At 46.9% G+C, this 15,873-nt stretch overlaps 1 protein-coding gene across 1 annotated transcript in view; it reads left to right on the top strand.

Annotated features, from left to right (window-relative positions):
* Positions 1-3,199: 3,199 nt before the first annotated feature.
* Positions 3,200-15,873, top strand: part of FAT3 (FAT atypical cadherin 3) — a 458,658-nt gene continuing 445,984 nt past the window's right edge. The window contains exon 1 of the mRNA XM_081909132.1: positions 3,200-3,375. The gene's annotated coding sequence lies outside the window, so the exon portion shown is untranslated. The remainder of the gene's footprint in view (positions 3,376-15,873) is intronic.

Genomic DNA, 15,873 nt, shown 5'->3' with positions numbered 1-15,873 from the left:
GTGGTGGGGGTGTAAATACGTTTTTGTTTTTCTTAAAAGGTAAATGGTATTTAAGGAGATAATAGAAATCACTGGGTTAAAGCTAACCAAAAGTCCAGAGGTAGCATTGTTATCAATTTACAATGGGGTGGAAGGTTCACAGGCTATGAAGGACTTGCTCACAAATTTATTGACAGCTGCACGAATTATTATAGCCAGGAAGTGGAAGGGGGCAAGCAGAATATAAAATGGAAGAATGGTATAAAGAGGTGTGGGATATAGCTATTAATGATAGATTAACATGTCATTAAGGTAAGATGGGGAATATGCAGGAGAAATTATTCGGAGGAGATATGAAGGGTGTTTGTAGAATTTGTACTGTTAAAATGGAAAGGGCTCAAACCACTGCAAGAGGTGTCAAAATTTTGGGAAGATGTATAGTTACAATGGATTGGTCTCAGAGGTGGGGTGCATTTTTATTCTTATTTATTTATGATTATTACTTTGTCAAAATAAAAATTTATGTATATAGTTTTAATGCTGTAACCTGTCCTGGGAACTTAGGGCAAACGCTAGGTAATAGATTAAAAATGTAACTTGCTGGTCCAGAGGTAATGGTGAACCACAAAGCTGCCACAAAACAGGAAGGGAAGGAGGAGGGTAGAGAAGGAGGGAGCCCATGACCTTCGCTCCTACCAAACCACAGCTTGGCTTTATGCCCAAACAGCTGGTATGGCTCTGCCAAGCTCCCTTCCAGGGTTGTTGGCGGGAGGAGGAGATGTGAATCCCCAAAACACATCTGGACTTATTGAGAAGTGCTGTAGGTATTCATAAGGAAGTAGTTGCCACCAAAATTTGGCCCAAATCCACATTTGAAGAGAGACTGTGGGGAAAAGCCTGGTGAATTTTGCTGGAAGTTGAGACAGACTTGCAGTAGTAAATCTGCTGAAATTCCTTTCATCCAGAGAAAGCTCGATGTAGCCAGCACACAAAACCTCAGTGGTTGGGCATCTTCCTTGCAGGCAGAAAGTCTCCGGTTCGGTCCCTGGCATCTCCAGGTAAGGGTGGAAAGGACTCTTGCCTAAAACTCTATAAAGTATTGCTTCCAGTCAGTGAAGACAGCACAGAGCACGATGGACCAATAATCTGACTCAGTATAAGGCAACTTCCTATTTTCCTACCTGAAAATGTGTTTATGGCAGTCATTTCTTTCCTTCCTTTTTTTGTATGGAGTGGGCATTGTGTGTCCTTAGATTTAATCCAAAGCCAATTTTAAGACGGTAGTTGGAATTTAGAGGGAAATAAAATTCACTTTTGCTAGGCTACTGAAACATTTTCTTACACACACACACACAGAGGGGGGGGGAGAGAAATTTGTGCTGTGACATCCCTAAAGTTTGAAATACAGTGGTACCTCGGGTTAAGAACTTAATTCGTTCTGGAGGTCCTTTCTTAACCTGAGGGTACACTTTACCTAATGGGGCCTTCCGCTGCCGCCGCATGATTTCTCTTCTCATTTTGAAGTAAAGTTCTTAACCCAAGGTACTATTTCTAGGTTAGTGGAGTCTGTAACCTGAAGCGTCTGTAACCTGAAGATTCTGAAACCTCAGGTACCATTGTAGAGATAATTCCTTCCAATATGAGATGACCCAGGACCACTCCAGTTATGTGGGTTGCCAGGGTGAGTATCAGAGCACTAGGGGAAAACAGGAGGTACGACATATCTCATCCCTTATACGACAAAGATATATGATATAATAATGATATGATAGATATTTAAGGGATATGGTACATATAGGGGATAAAGTGCATTTTTAGAGGTAGCAGGGAATTTACTTGTCTTACAGGTTAAATTTCTGAAAATGTATTTGTTTAATTTATATCCCATCTTTTTTCTCCGCAGTGCACCTGGCTCTCCTCTCTCCTCCTTTAATCCCCACGATGACCCTGTGAGGTAGGTTAGGCTGAGAGGCAGTGGCTGGCACAAGGTCACTGCAGGGAGCTTTCTGCTGCCTTGGGATTCGAACTCTGGTCTCCCAGGTCTGAGGCGGACACTCTAACCATCACACCACTTTGGCGCCCTCTATGGTGCTTGGTAGAGTTGCAGGTGGCTGGTGCCCATTGAAATTGGCTAGGCAGAATGCAGGTAGTGGGTGGAGTCAGAGCCAGTGATAGGTGGAGCCAACTCATTCTGGTTTTGTCCCCACCCTCTCCGCTGCCAGGGGCAACACTGAGAGTCAGGAGGAGGAGGAGGAGGCTGACAGGTACCGCTACCAACCCCTGGCCTGGCAAGTAAGCAGAAAGGGAAGCAGGCTAGGGCTGGATGAGACCCAGCTGAGGATGTTGGGGGCAGCGCCCCACTTGCCGTAACCAACCAGCCTCCGCAGTGTTAAGACTGGCCAGGCTTGGGTTCAAATCCAGATGACCATGGCACCCCCAAACTTGGCCCTCCAGATGTTTTGGGACTACAACTCCCACCATTCCCAGCTAACAGGACCAGTGGTCAGGGATGATGGGAATTGTAGTCCCAAAAAAATCTAGAGGGCCGAGATTGGGGATGCCTGCTCTTTGCTCTAACCTACCCGAGAGGGCGGTTGTGAGCATCGCAAATTGGAGCGCCGAATGGTGGGGACCACCTTGAGTTGCGTGGAGGAAGGGGGTCATTAAACCTCCCCCCGCCCCCCCCCCCAAAGTGGGGTATCCTTATTGACTACCAGACGCCGCGTGCGACGGGACTTACTTCACAGCATGCATGAAAGCCTGCCTGCCTGTCACAAGCGCGAAGAGCCACGCCGGAGCCTGCCTCGTTCTCCTTTGCAAGGAGCAGCAGGCAGGATTTAATTTTTTTTTTTTTTGCAGGCGCATTTCAGGCGGCGGTGCAGAAGCCGGGCTCGGTTGCACCGCGTCTGCGTGTGCAAGGGGTTTGTGTGCACGTGAATGTGCGCTTCTCCCCCCCACCCCCCCACCCCAGCATCCCCGGCGTTGTGCATCCAGCCAGCCTTTTCTCTCGCGTCGCCGCGCCTCGCGCTCTCTCCCTGCTGGGCTGGCGAGCGAGGAGACGCGGCTCCCCGCATTGGCTGCAGCCGCTGGCGCGCTCTGCCTCTCGGTAGGCTGCGCTGCGATCGTCGGCGCCGCGAGCTGGGAATCGCCCCCTTTCCTCCCCTCCCCTCCCAGCACCCCCCCCACCTACCCCCACCCCCCGAGTTAGGAGTTGCTACCGAGAGCGCTTCTCCACTCGGCACCAGTCCCGCGCTGCGCGCTGCGCCAGGAAGGCGAGAGAAAAGCAGCAGCGGCGGCGGCGGCGGCGCTTGGCTCCCCGTCTTCCGCCCCCGTCCATGGATACGTTATGCAGAAGGGAAGCTGCGAAGCTCCGGAGCTGATCGGCCTTTTGGAAGGGTGCGTGAGCTGGGCTTTCTTTATTTCCTTGAAAACAGGCGCCTCGCTTTTCATTTGCCTGGATGAATGGGTTTGGAGAGGGGGATCCGCGATGGAGTCAGCGTGGGGAGAGAGTTGCATGCGAAACTTCCACGCACAGCCAGCCAACCAACCAACCAACCCGGTCCCATCTTTTTGTTGCAAACTTGCCACTGTTTGCAAAAAGCCCAGCCTCTCTCCGGCAGCCGCTTGCGAGCGTGGGAAGCGCCGGAGCCCCGCGCTAACGCGGACCGGCTGGTCGTCTCTTCCCCGCAACGTGTTCGGAGAGGCTTGGTTTGCAGCGAGATCTCTATTTGCTTTCAAGTTGCAAAAAAAAAAAAAAGAGGGAAAAGTTCGTGCTTGTTGTATCTCTCCCCTCCCGAAAAAAGAAAGAATACTCTTTCCCTAGCGCCCGATTTTATTTTATTTTTAAAGCAGTTCTACCGGGTGGCTAAGTTGCTTCCTAGGTCTCTCTGCCTTCTCCTGCGTTTGGCGCGCGTGTGCTTTCCTCGTTTGCAAAAGGGGGATCCCCGGTTTAGGCAGTGCAAGGTGCAGAGCGGCGGCGGATGTTGCAATTGGGTCCCCCCCCCCAAAAATCTCTTATTTATTGTGTCGGGCTTTGAGCGGCTTATTTCAAACGCGGTCGGAAGGGTTTTTTGTGGGGGGGGGAAATGCTGCCGGGGGTGGCCAGAGAGCTGGTTTTCACCTGCTAGCTCTGGAGTCGAGCGGCGATCTCGCTGGGGAAGGGAGCATTTCTGCCGCGGGCGCGAGGAGCTGGGGAAGGGAATCGGCGGGGAGCGGTGCATGTCTCGCCTGCTTGCAGAAAAGGAGGACCGAAGAAGCGCGTTTCTGCATTGCCAAAGGAGGTGTTGTGGGTGGGGAGAGAGACGTGAGAACCGGCCGCTTCTGCTTTGCAATCCTCGCTCGCTGCTGCGTCCCAGGAGCTGCTGGAGAGAGAGGGGCGCCTTGCTTGCATCTTCCGAAGCTGGGAACTTACCGGGGCGGGGAGTTCCGCGGACGTGGAAGCGGGGGGGCTGCCTCGGCTGCGGCTTCTGGGGCGAGCCGGTGGGGTTCCTTTGCCGGAGATTCCTCGCGGGGACCGCGCACAAAGGGGATTTGTGAGCGGAGAGACGGTCATAGAAGATGCCCCGTGGCTGATTCCTCGCCTCCCGCAATAGATCGCAATGATCCCGCGCTCTCCATAGTCAGTGCGTGTGTCTGTCACGTATGGTAGTGAGTGATTTATGTGGAAATTGTGTGGTTTGTAATGCTTTATGGCTGCTTCGGTTATGTTGTAGTTATGCGGGGTTTTTTCAAGTTGTAAGCCGCCTCGAGCGTGGTTTGAACTGTGGAAAGGCGGCATACAAATAAAATTACGAATGTATGTATCTGTAGACGGGAGGATAGGGCTTACATTTGCCTAGCCCTGGTACTTTAGGTGGCAGGACTAATACACTCCTGGAGCAAACCCGGAATAGATGCCACTTGCCCCTGAGCTAGTGCAGAGTGCATTCTCCCTCCCCATCGGTGTGTGTATGTGTTGGAAATGGATGGTTTTCCAGATCGGAGGTGGAGCGTCTTCCCAGACCTTTCAAGGGGTCCAGTAGCATCTTTTCTCTCTCCACACATTAAGGGCTGGCTTAGGAAAGGAGTTTCAGAGAGATTTCTCCCCTGAGAAAAACACCCTGTTGAAATCAGCGAGCAAATTTTGTGGTGGCTAGGAAACGGGGGTGTCATAGTGCAACCTTATATGTACTCAGAAGCCAAGCCCTGTTGCTATTCAGTGGGTCTTAACTCCCAGTTTAAGTGTGTGTATATTGGATTGCATCCTTAGAAACATTTTATCAAAAACACCCAAAAACATTTGGCAGGGAGGCTGGGAAGGAGAAGGTCCTTTTTGGGGGGGGGGGAGAGGAAACAGCAGCTGGCAGGTCATTCCTTCTCCCCCCACCAGCCATAGGGGGGTGGGAAGGCATAACAGACCCCCCTGACGCTTCTGCAGCTAATGATTTTAGCAGCTAAGGCAAAGGATCTTGTGAGCTTTGCTTCCAACTTCCTAAACCAACCCCCCCCCCCCCCGCACGTTTGTGCATTTATTGTTCAACTTGGGTAAAACTCCCATTAGTGGAGAGAAACATCCAGTTAAAACAAATCTAAAGTAACGGGTTTTCCAGATGGTGCTGGAACTTTGTTGGTAAACGTTGCCTGGAAAGGTGCAAACCTGCCCCCCCCCCCCGCGCAGTTTCAGTGTGTTTCGAGATATCTTTTACAAACTTTCTTTTACAGCCGGATGGTGTGCAATGTTTGCTCAGAAGCAAGCCCCCCCCATCCCAATTCAATGGGGCTTTCTCCCAGGTAACTGGGGGTATAGGGTTGCAGCCCCTAGAGATGCCGCCTTGTGTTTTTTTTTTTTTAAGGGAGGGGCGGGAGCAAGGAAATATAAGGTGCAAACAAAGACTCTCCTTTAACTACCCACCGATCCTGTTAAGAGATTAAGCTGCAATTGTTGCCTGCTTTTGTGGATCCTTTCTCTCTCTCTGTTCCTGCTTCTGGCTTTGTTGTTGGGAGAAATTTGTTCCCTCCACCGTCCCACATCCAATTAAAAGGAATGCAAGTGAGCACAAAGGCACCGACATAGGAATAATAATAATATAAAAAAAAATCTCTGCACTCAGGGCAGCCCCCCTGTTCACCTTCTTTCAAAGAAACTGCTTGTGTAGCTAGCTGGCTGCTCCTTTCTGTCTCATTGCATAGTGCTTGTTCCTTTCATTGCTATCAAACCACCACGTTAGTGGTTTTTTTTTTGCAACATCCTCTGTTGGCTTTTGTGTACTGTCAAAATCTCTGAACCAGCTTCAATCCCGGTTTATTCTCCGCAGGCACAAGGCATTGAACTTCCTTCAGCGTTTAGCAAGTGATTTTTTTCCTTTATTACACACACACACACACACACACACGCAAGCTGCCCCGGCTCTTAACTTTATGAGCGATTGCTCAGGTTGCTGCTGGTATAAGAGACTTGCAAAGAGAGAAGTCTGCTGGATTTAGAAAGGGGGAAAAGATCAACTGTTCGGTAACAGCTGAACTGAGACCCTTTCCTTGAAAAAGCTGCACTCTCATTCACACACACACACACACACACACACAGCCCCTGAGAAGAGGCATTGAAACATTAGCAGAGTCTGGCTCCCTTAGCTGGGAGGAAACCTTGTTCAATTCAACAAGACTTGCTTCTGCATGGATGTGGTTAGGATTGTGCTGTACCGGTGGTGGTGAATTGGTAAGCGTGCCCAGCTGAGACCTTGCAGACCCAGGTTCAAATCCTGACTCGGTTGCATAGCTTGCGGGTGACCTTGATGCTGCCTGAGCCTACCTTGCAGGACTGTTGCAGAGCATCAAAATCTCAAGGAACACCGTGCTTGTTGCCCCAATCTCTTTAAAGAGGGAGGTTGGGAAAAGCAGACATTTCAGAGATTATGCATAGCGGCTTTTGCAGGGAAATGAAGGCACCAGCAAACATTTTGAGTGTGTTCCTTTAAAAAAAAAAGTTTGTTAACTTAACTGCATTTGTTATTATTATTTTTTAAAAAAAAACTTTAACTGCATTTGTTATGAGAACTCATTCCAGCCACTAACTCACTTAGCCTTAGACAAACCGTTAGCCTCAACACATTTCTGTAATACAAAATTCACTGGACGTCTATGGTTGTTGTAAAGTCTCTCCCCCCCCCCCCGGCCCAAAATCCTGTGCAGTATTAGGCAGTGGGAAGATGCACTTGGAAAGGCAGTGCTTAAAGTCCTGCATACGGGAAAGACACAGGCAAAGGGCTCTTCAACCTCTCACCTGCTAGTGTGGATTGCAAGTGGCAGATGCTCCACACAGTGGCTCCTGCATAAGACACAGGCAAAGGGCTCTTTAACCTTTCATCTACAGTGGTACCTCGGGTTAAGAACTTAATTTGTTCTGGAGGTCCGTTCTTAACCTGAAACTGTTCTTAACCTGAGGTACCACTTTAGCTAATGGGGCCTCCCACTGCTGCCACCGCGCGATTTCTGTTCTCATCCTGAAGCAAAGTTTTTAACCCGAGGTACTATTTCTGGGTTAGCAGAGTCTGTAACCTGAAGCGTATGTAACCTGAAGTGCCTGTAACCCGACGTACCACTGCACTAGTGTGGATTGCAAGTCGCAGATGCTCCATACAGTGACTCATGCGTAAGATGCGCGTGATGTCATTTTGAGCATCTGCACATGCACGAGCGGCGAAACCTGGAAGCAACGTGTTCTGTTACTTCCGGGTCTCCGTGGAGCGCAACCCGAAAACGCCCAACCTGAAGCAACTTTAACCTGAAGAATGATTGTACAGGCAAAGGGCTCGTGAAACTCTCGTCTCTTGGTGTGGATTGCACAAAACCTCACAGCTGGCACTGCCCTACAGATGTCCTCAGGTGTTAAAATTGACAGAGCCTGGCCTCTTGGTAGTCGTACACACACACACACACACACACACACACACACACTCCCTCTGAAGCTGGGGGGTTGCTGGTGGGCCAGGAGAGGACCTTCTTTGTGGAATTCCCTCCCCAGGGAGGTGTGTCTGGCACCTTCACTATATAGCCTTCCTCATATGCTGAAGACACACCTCTTACACCCCAGACTTTTTATTAATTATTATTATTTATTAAATTTGTGCACCACTGTTATACGTGTAGATCTCAGGGCACTTCACAACTTGAGGGGGATAATTTTAGAACCCACTCAGTTTGAGGTTATCGTCATGAAATGTTTTTATTGTTATATTTTGTATTGTTGTAACACGCCCTGGGTCCTTACGGTGAAAGGCAGGTAATTAAAAAAACCAAGCAATGATTGTTCAGTGTCGGCCATCCTTAGTACACAGTGAAGCTAAATATTTAGTCAGTGATTCTGGATGGGCGAAGTGCCCCATCAAATCCATATATTATGAGTGCAGGGCCAGATGTTCGTAGGTATTAATCACACTAATAAAAAGATATGTGGAGCTTATTTATTTCCTTAACGAAATATCTGTACTTCCTTTAGACAACAGCCCTCTGGGCAGCTTACATTATCATTTAAAATAACAAGTTAATCAATAAAGTGACACAAATGGTTTTTTTTAAAAAAAATGTTAAACAGCAGCGGCACAAGAAAAAAAAGAGGGTGGAATTAATTGAACCAAGTAAATAAATCTGCTTTCATCTGGTGCTTCAAAACAGGCAAACAAAGAAACAGGATGGTGTGGTTTAGTGGTTAGTGTAACAGGCTAGGCTTGGGAAGGTACACATTTGGTTCCCTTCTCTACCGTGAGCCCCACTGGTGGACGTTGAACCAGTCACTATCTCTTGGTGTGTAGTCTATATTGCAGGGTTGTTGTGAGGATCAAATGTGAATAAAACTCCATATACCGTATTTTTCGCCCTATAGGACACACTTTCCCCCCTCCAAAAATGAAGGGGAAATGTGTGTGCGTCCTATGGGGTGAATGCAGGCTTTTGCTGAAGCCTGGAGAGCGAGAGGCGTCGGTGCACACCGACCCCTCTCGCTCTCCAGGCTTCAGGAAGCTATCCGCAAGCCTTGCACGCCCGGCAGGAGTTCCCGCAGGCTCGCAAGGGTGTGGGTGGCAGCCTGCAGCCCGGAGCATGGGGCGCCCTCCGGAGGACGCCCTGTGCTTTGCGCAGGTGTCCGCAAGCCTTGCGAGCCCGGCGGGAGTTGCCACCGGGCTCGCAAGGCTTGCGGATAGCAGCCTGTTCTCCCCCCCAAAGAATGAGGTGCATCCTATGGGCCAGTGCACCCTAGAGGGCGAAAAATACGGTATGTTAACGTCAGCACCTTGGGGGGAAGGATGGGATTGGAGGTGTAATTGAAGTCAAAATACAGATATTCGTATAGCAATCACAGTGCTTCATAAACATGGGGGACATGTGGCTTGCCATTAGTGCATGCGAAAATGATCTAGGAGTCTTGGTGGATCACAAGATTAACATGAGTCATGAGTGTGATGCAGCAGCAAAAAAATCTAATGCTATTCTAGGCTGCATCAACAAAAGTCTAGTATCCACATCAAGGGAAGTAATAGTCCAACTCTATTCTGCCTTGGTCAGACTACACCTGGAATACTGTGTATAGTTCTGGGTACCACAATTTAAGAAGGATGTTGACAAGGTGGAATGTGTTTAGAGGAGGGTGACCAAGATGATCAGGGGCCTGGAAACCAGGCCTTATGAGGAACGCTTGAAGGAGCTGGGTATGTTTAGCCTGGAATAACAACAACAACAAGAACATATTATTATTATTATTATTATTATTATTATTATTATTATTATTATTTATACCCCACCCATCTGGCTGGGTTTCTCCAGCCACTCTGGGCTGCTTCCAACAAAATAAATTACAATAGTCGGTTTGACATCTGGTGGGAGGGCGTTCCACAGGACAGGAGCCACTACCAAGAAGGGTCTCTGCCTGGTTCCCTGCAACCTCACTTCATGCAGCGAGGGAACTGCCAGAAGGCCCTCAGCGCAGGACCTCAGTGTCCAGGTTGAACGATGGGGGTGGAGACACTCCTTCAGGTATACTGAACCGAGGACTGAGAGGGGATAAGATAGCCATCTTCACATATCTCAAGGGCTGTCACGTGGAGGATGGAGCAAGCTTGTTTTCTCCGCCTCTGGAGGGTAGAACCTGAAACCATGGATTCAAGTTACAAGGAAGGAGATTCTGATTAAACATCTGGAAATACTTTCTGGTGGTAAGAGGTGTTTGACAATGGAACTGTCTCCCTTAGGAGGTTGTGGTCTCTCCTTCCTTGGAGGTTTTAAAGCAGGTTGGATGGCCATCTGCTATGGATGCTTTAGTTGAGATTCCTGCATTGCAGCGGGTTGGACTAGATGACCCTCGGGGTCCCTTCCAACTGTATAATTCATTGATTCATATGCACTTGTAAGCTGCTTGTAATGCTCCCAACAACCCAGAATAGTAGATCAGCATTATTATTGGCATATATGGCTATCATTTCCTGGTGGGCTGTTGCAACTTGGGCAATACGGCGTGATTTTTGTACACTGTGTATATATCTAAGCATGTTTATATTATAGCTAATCAGCTGAATAAGAGTCTAGTTGGCATTTTCTGATCAGAAGGATGCATAGTCCTATTTGGGACTCAACTCTCATTCCATGGAGCCTTGACAAAATTCTTTTGCAATGCACATGGAGGGAGAAATGTTGCTTTATGTTATGTGCAGGAGTGCAGAATTTGTGTGGATTTTGCAGGAGCGAAGCAAGAGGGCAAAAGCAGCAGATTGTAGCCTGCTTCTGTGCAGCAGTCTTTTCCTCCCAGAGCCTCTGTGGGCATTGCACCTCTCAGTTAACACACTTCGCAGGTATTCCACTGTGCAGGAGAAATGTTGCTTAGGAGATGGCTCTTAGGGGCTGTGCTGTGTTATTTACTGGCAGTAATAACAGGGAAGATGGCTGCAGTGCTGTCCTTAATGCCACTCACCTCTTTTGCCTGCGCCTTCCTTGTTTGCTACTCTCTCCCTCCATCTTCACCACAGACAGCATCTCTTGTGGCGGAGTCCTCTTCAGTGCCATTATCCAGGACTGCAGTATGACCTTCCGCAACCCTGTTTGATGGATTGTGTCAGGGTGATAACAGTGAACAGGCCAGTTGTAACAAGAGTTTTGGGCCTTGCAGCTCTGCCTGAACTGGCACGTGGCTCTCTATCCTACTTCTAATGGAAGTTGCCTTTGGAGTTTGTACAGCACAGGTAACAATTGAGCAGTGAGAATCTGCTTGCTTGGGATTATAGGGAGATTTGCACCCCCCCCACCCCAAGGCATGAAGGCAGGTGGAAGGGTCCAGAATCCATTTTGTGCATCATGCATCTAGGCGCCAATGAGCCCCATTCTCTTTGCAACTTAACACATGCTCAGCAGGGGGCTTGGTTGGCAAATGTACAGTGGTACCTCAGGTTACATATGCTTCAGGTTACAGACTCCTCTAACCCAGAAATAGTGCTTCAGGTTAAGAACTTTGCTTCAGGATGAGAACAGAAATCATGCAGCAGCGGCATGGTGGCAGCAGGAGGCCCCATTGGCTAAAGTGGTGCTTCAGGTTAAGATCAGTTTCAGGTTAAGTACAGACCTCCGGAACGAATTAAGTACTTAACCCGAGGTACCACTGTATTGCTGGTTCAGCAGGGTCATAGCCTGTGTAGACCCAGCACTGCCATATGTGTTCGATGGACGTGCGTAATGGGTTGTGTTAAGACCCATCAAATTACGACTGGAGTTGCCAGCCTTTTTGGAGTACAGTGGACGCTCGGGTTGTGAACGTGATCCATGCGGGAGGCACATTTGCAACCCACAGTTCTGTGTCTGTCCACACATGGGTCGCGATTCAGCGCTTCTGCACATGCGCAAAGTGCGATGAAACCCAGAAGTAACCCGTTCCAGTACTTCCAGGTTCAGCATGGTGTGCAACCTGAAAACGCGCAACCTGAAGCGTCCATAACCCGAGGTATGACTGTATTTGGGATTTTGAGGAAGCGTGGTTGGTGCCAGGCACAAAATGGCTGCTGTGGGGGCAAGTTACGGTACAAAATGGCTGCCACATCCAAAGAGACAATGAGGCTGCCTATTATCAGCCCCCTTACCCAGTCAGTGGGGCGGGGGTGGAAGACATCTATACTGGGAGGGTATTGCTTTTGTTGGTTCGTTTGTTGTTATGTTACGTATTCTGTGCTTTTATACTGTAAACTGCCCCATGATCTTTGAATGGAAGGCGGTATAGAAATCTAATCACACTAATACCAATTGCACAGCAAAACCCTTCGCCCCCTCCTATGTTCAGACTGGATAAGGGGGGTGGGTGATCAGTCCTGGCATCCAAGGAAACGTGGCCATGTTTAAGGGGGCGTGCTCAGCAGGGTGGATTTGATTTAAATAAAATCGATTTAAATCACGTTTTAAATCGCTAGCCAGTAAGACTTGATTTAAATCACGAGTCAGTAAGAATTTATTTAAATCATTATTATTTTTTTTACAGAGAGACTCATTCTTGCTGGTATAATCTTAATATTTACAACCAGTTGAAGGTTTCATTTTTGTAATAATAAATTTCAGCGTAGTTTTTACAATTATATAAAAAATGACTGATTTGCTTATACTATTAGAAACACGAAGGCAGATAATTATGAAATTATTGTGAGGTTTAATAAGTTAACTGTTTATATTTGGACAACTTTTCCGCTGTACTTTATTGGAAGGAGAAAAATAACCATTTCCTTGATAACAGTTTAAACAATTTATTTAACTAAAACAGTAACATTATTGCATATGCTCCATGTTTGTTAACTGATGTGATTAAAAGGGTTTTAAAAAACACAAACAATTTAGACTGAGTTTTAGCACACATGAAAAACTTAAAACAAACCCTTAATTCCTGATGAATAGCCTCTGGACTATAATGTAACTTAAATAGAAAACTATCTTTAGAAAGATTTTTCCTCTGAAAAATTGATTTAAATATAAAAAAATCTGATTTAAATATTAAAAATCATTGATTTTTATCCACCCTGGTGCTCAGTGAAGGAAGGGCTTAGCCAATGTAAACAGGCAGTGAGCAGGAATGCTTCTCAAACGTTTTCTGAGGGGAGGTTGGCACCGAAAGCCCGGTATTGAAAAGTCAACAAAGGTGGACAAAGCGAGTCCTTTATAGATCCTGAAATGATGCCTCAAATGGTTCCTGCCCCATCTCTAGTGGAGAGGGGATTCCGAAGTCTGGGCGCCATCTTGGAAAAGGCAATGTGCATCTGGGCAGGTGGTGGAACAACCAGAAGGCCTTATTCTGCAGATCTTCAGGAACAGGTAGGCCTGTGTGAATTTTCAGCCTGCACCAACGGTCCTTAGGGATGAATCCAGGCATAATGCAGCTTTCATCCACCTATGCGTACATAGGATAAACGGTGTGTGTTTGTGTGTTTTGCTTTGTTGGTGGGCATCCATTGTTTATCCCTCCATTCCCAAAACGGTGGTATTCGTTGGCTGTTGAATCTGATTCTGGGACGGTTGGATGCAAAGGGGATTTTATTGTGAGACAATATTGGATTACCGTCGGCTGGTAACTTCAAGAATTCTCATGGTGGCATCAGCAAAATCGGGGATTTCCCCCAACAGAAGTATTTGTTGGTATCTAGTTACGCGTGTACAAGTTGGGTGGGGCAAGCCAGGAGTTCTGTTTATTTCTTGAAAAGCGTGAGTGAGAAATGATGTTTTGCATGCTGGTGTTGAAAATATATAATAAAGCTTGCTGGGACTTGCCCAGTGTAATCCGATTGCAAGTAATATTTCACTCGTTTTGACCATAACACCTGCTACAACACCTCCTTTTTCTTCCCATACTTCAAAGATTGCCTCAGCTGCTGAAAAGTAGTATCATTTGGAGTGGGGTGGTGGGGGGAATGGTGAATTTTAATTGTAGCTTCAGGACTAAGTGAATCAAATTCCAAACTGACTGATAGACTGCACCCACTTGGAAGTTGTAAAGAAAGGTTAAACACAGGGATGGGGGGGAAGAATACATTTGCTCTGTCTTTTGCAGTGCTCTCAAACTTGCTAGCGGATTGGAACATGACTTCTGGTCTTTGGATTTTGGAACTTGACTTCTGATCTTTGGATTTTGGAACACGTTTTCTGATGCACACAGAAATATGTACGTTGTATAAAAGATGCATATAAAGTGTGCTTTTTTTTACTGACGAATGCACTGAAAAAAGTGTGCGAATTTACGTGAAAAGTGCACACAGGGTGTACACAATGATGCAATGGGATGCAAGGGGTTGGACGGAATGGAACAGATCTATGACTGAGATCTGCTGAAAGTGAAGCGGGATGGAATTAGCTGTTCAGCCCATTCTTAAAGGGTAAAGGGACCCCTGACTGTTAGGTCCAGTTGCGGATGACTCTGGGGTTGCGGCGCTCATCTCGCTTTATTGGCCGAGGGAGCCGGTGTACAGCTTCTGGGTCATGTGGCCAGCATGATTAAGCCGCTTCTGGCGAACCAGAGCAGAGCACAGAAACGCCGTTTACCTTCCCGCCGGAGCGGTACCTATTGATCTACTTGCACTTTGATGTGCTTTCGAACTGCTAGGTTGGCAGAAGCAGGGACCGAACAACGGGAGCTCACCCTGTTGCGGGGATTCGAACCACCGACCTTCTGATCAGCAAGCCCTAGGCTCTGTGGTTTAGACTACTGCGCCACCCACATCCCATTCTTAGTTACACACAATCTCTTTTTTTGTATATAACAATTTATTGATTTTCCAAAGTAACAAAAAATAAAAACAAGAACAATACAAAAACAAAACAAAACAAATTGACTTCCATCTAGTCCCTTCCTTGGTTCCATTGTTTGTCAATATACTGCATGTCCATTGTTCAGTTTATAAGCTGTTTAAATTACTTATTATCCATCGCATAACAAAATTACAAGTAATTTTTAAAACCCTGCTACCTGTGTACAATTCTTCTGTATATATGCAATAAACGTCTTCCCTTCTTTAAATTCGTTGTCATCTCTTCCTCTTAGTTTCATTGTCAGTTTTGCCATTTCAGCATATTCCATTAATTTAACTTGCCAATCAAGTTAAATTCTTTCCAATATTGTGCTAATAACGTCCATGAAGCCGTAGTTGCATACATAAAATTAGTTATGCACAATCTCTTCCAGTTATTTATTAGCATTCAAAGTTTCATAATAAATGGCCATTTATTAAAATATTAATTTCTAATTTAACATCATATCTTGCCTTAAAAGCACCTGAGCACATACAGGTGAGGATTAAGTTCGGAGTGTGAAGTGGATGTAATGAGAGTGTAAATGCCAGTTTTGCCTTGGGATACAAGGCTCTTACACATTGGGCTCTTCAATAAAATCTCGCTTTGCATATACAAATTGTTATGGCATTCAAGCGCTCTCAAAGAAGGAAGAGCTAGGCAGTGCTGCAGGGTGGAACATTTCAACGGCTCTCTGATTGAAATGCGTCCTTGACGCTGTTTAACGCTGAGGTTTCGGAATCCATCCTCCCCGGCGTTAGGGTTAGAATCAGAGCATCATACAGTGAGGAGGGATCCTAAGGCCCATCTTATCCACACTCCCGTAGTGCTTCACGTGCAACTTGTGGGGTAGGTTTTAATAAGTAGCAGTATTAATTGCAGTTTATTCCTCCAGTTGCTCTTGTGTGTGGGTTCTGCGTTGACTGTTGCAGTGCATCCCCAATTGTGTGGCAAGGTCCTGAACCCTTCCCCATTGTAGAATAAAGACACTTGACACCAGAATTTAGGTTAATGGGCTGAAAAAAAGGCCACAACTTCATTGATTACAGAATGTGAGTGGTATTGGCTTAGGCATTGAACCAATGACTATATCTGACTCCTGCCTGCATGCCGGGAGTCTAGTAA

The sequence above is a fragment of the Podarcis melisellensis genome, assembly GCF_964234715.1.
Source record: "Podarcis melisellensis genome assembly, chromosome: 4".
Lineage (NCBI taxonomy): Eukaryota > Metazoa > Chordata > Lepidosauria > Squamata > Lacertidae > Podarcis > Podarcis melisellensis.
This window is presented reverse-complemented; position numbering and strand designations above follow the sequence as displayed.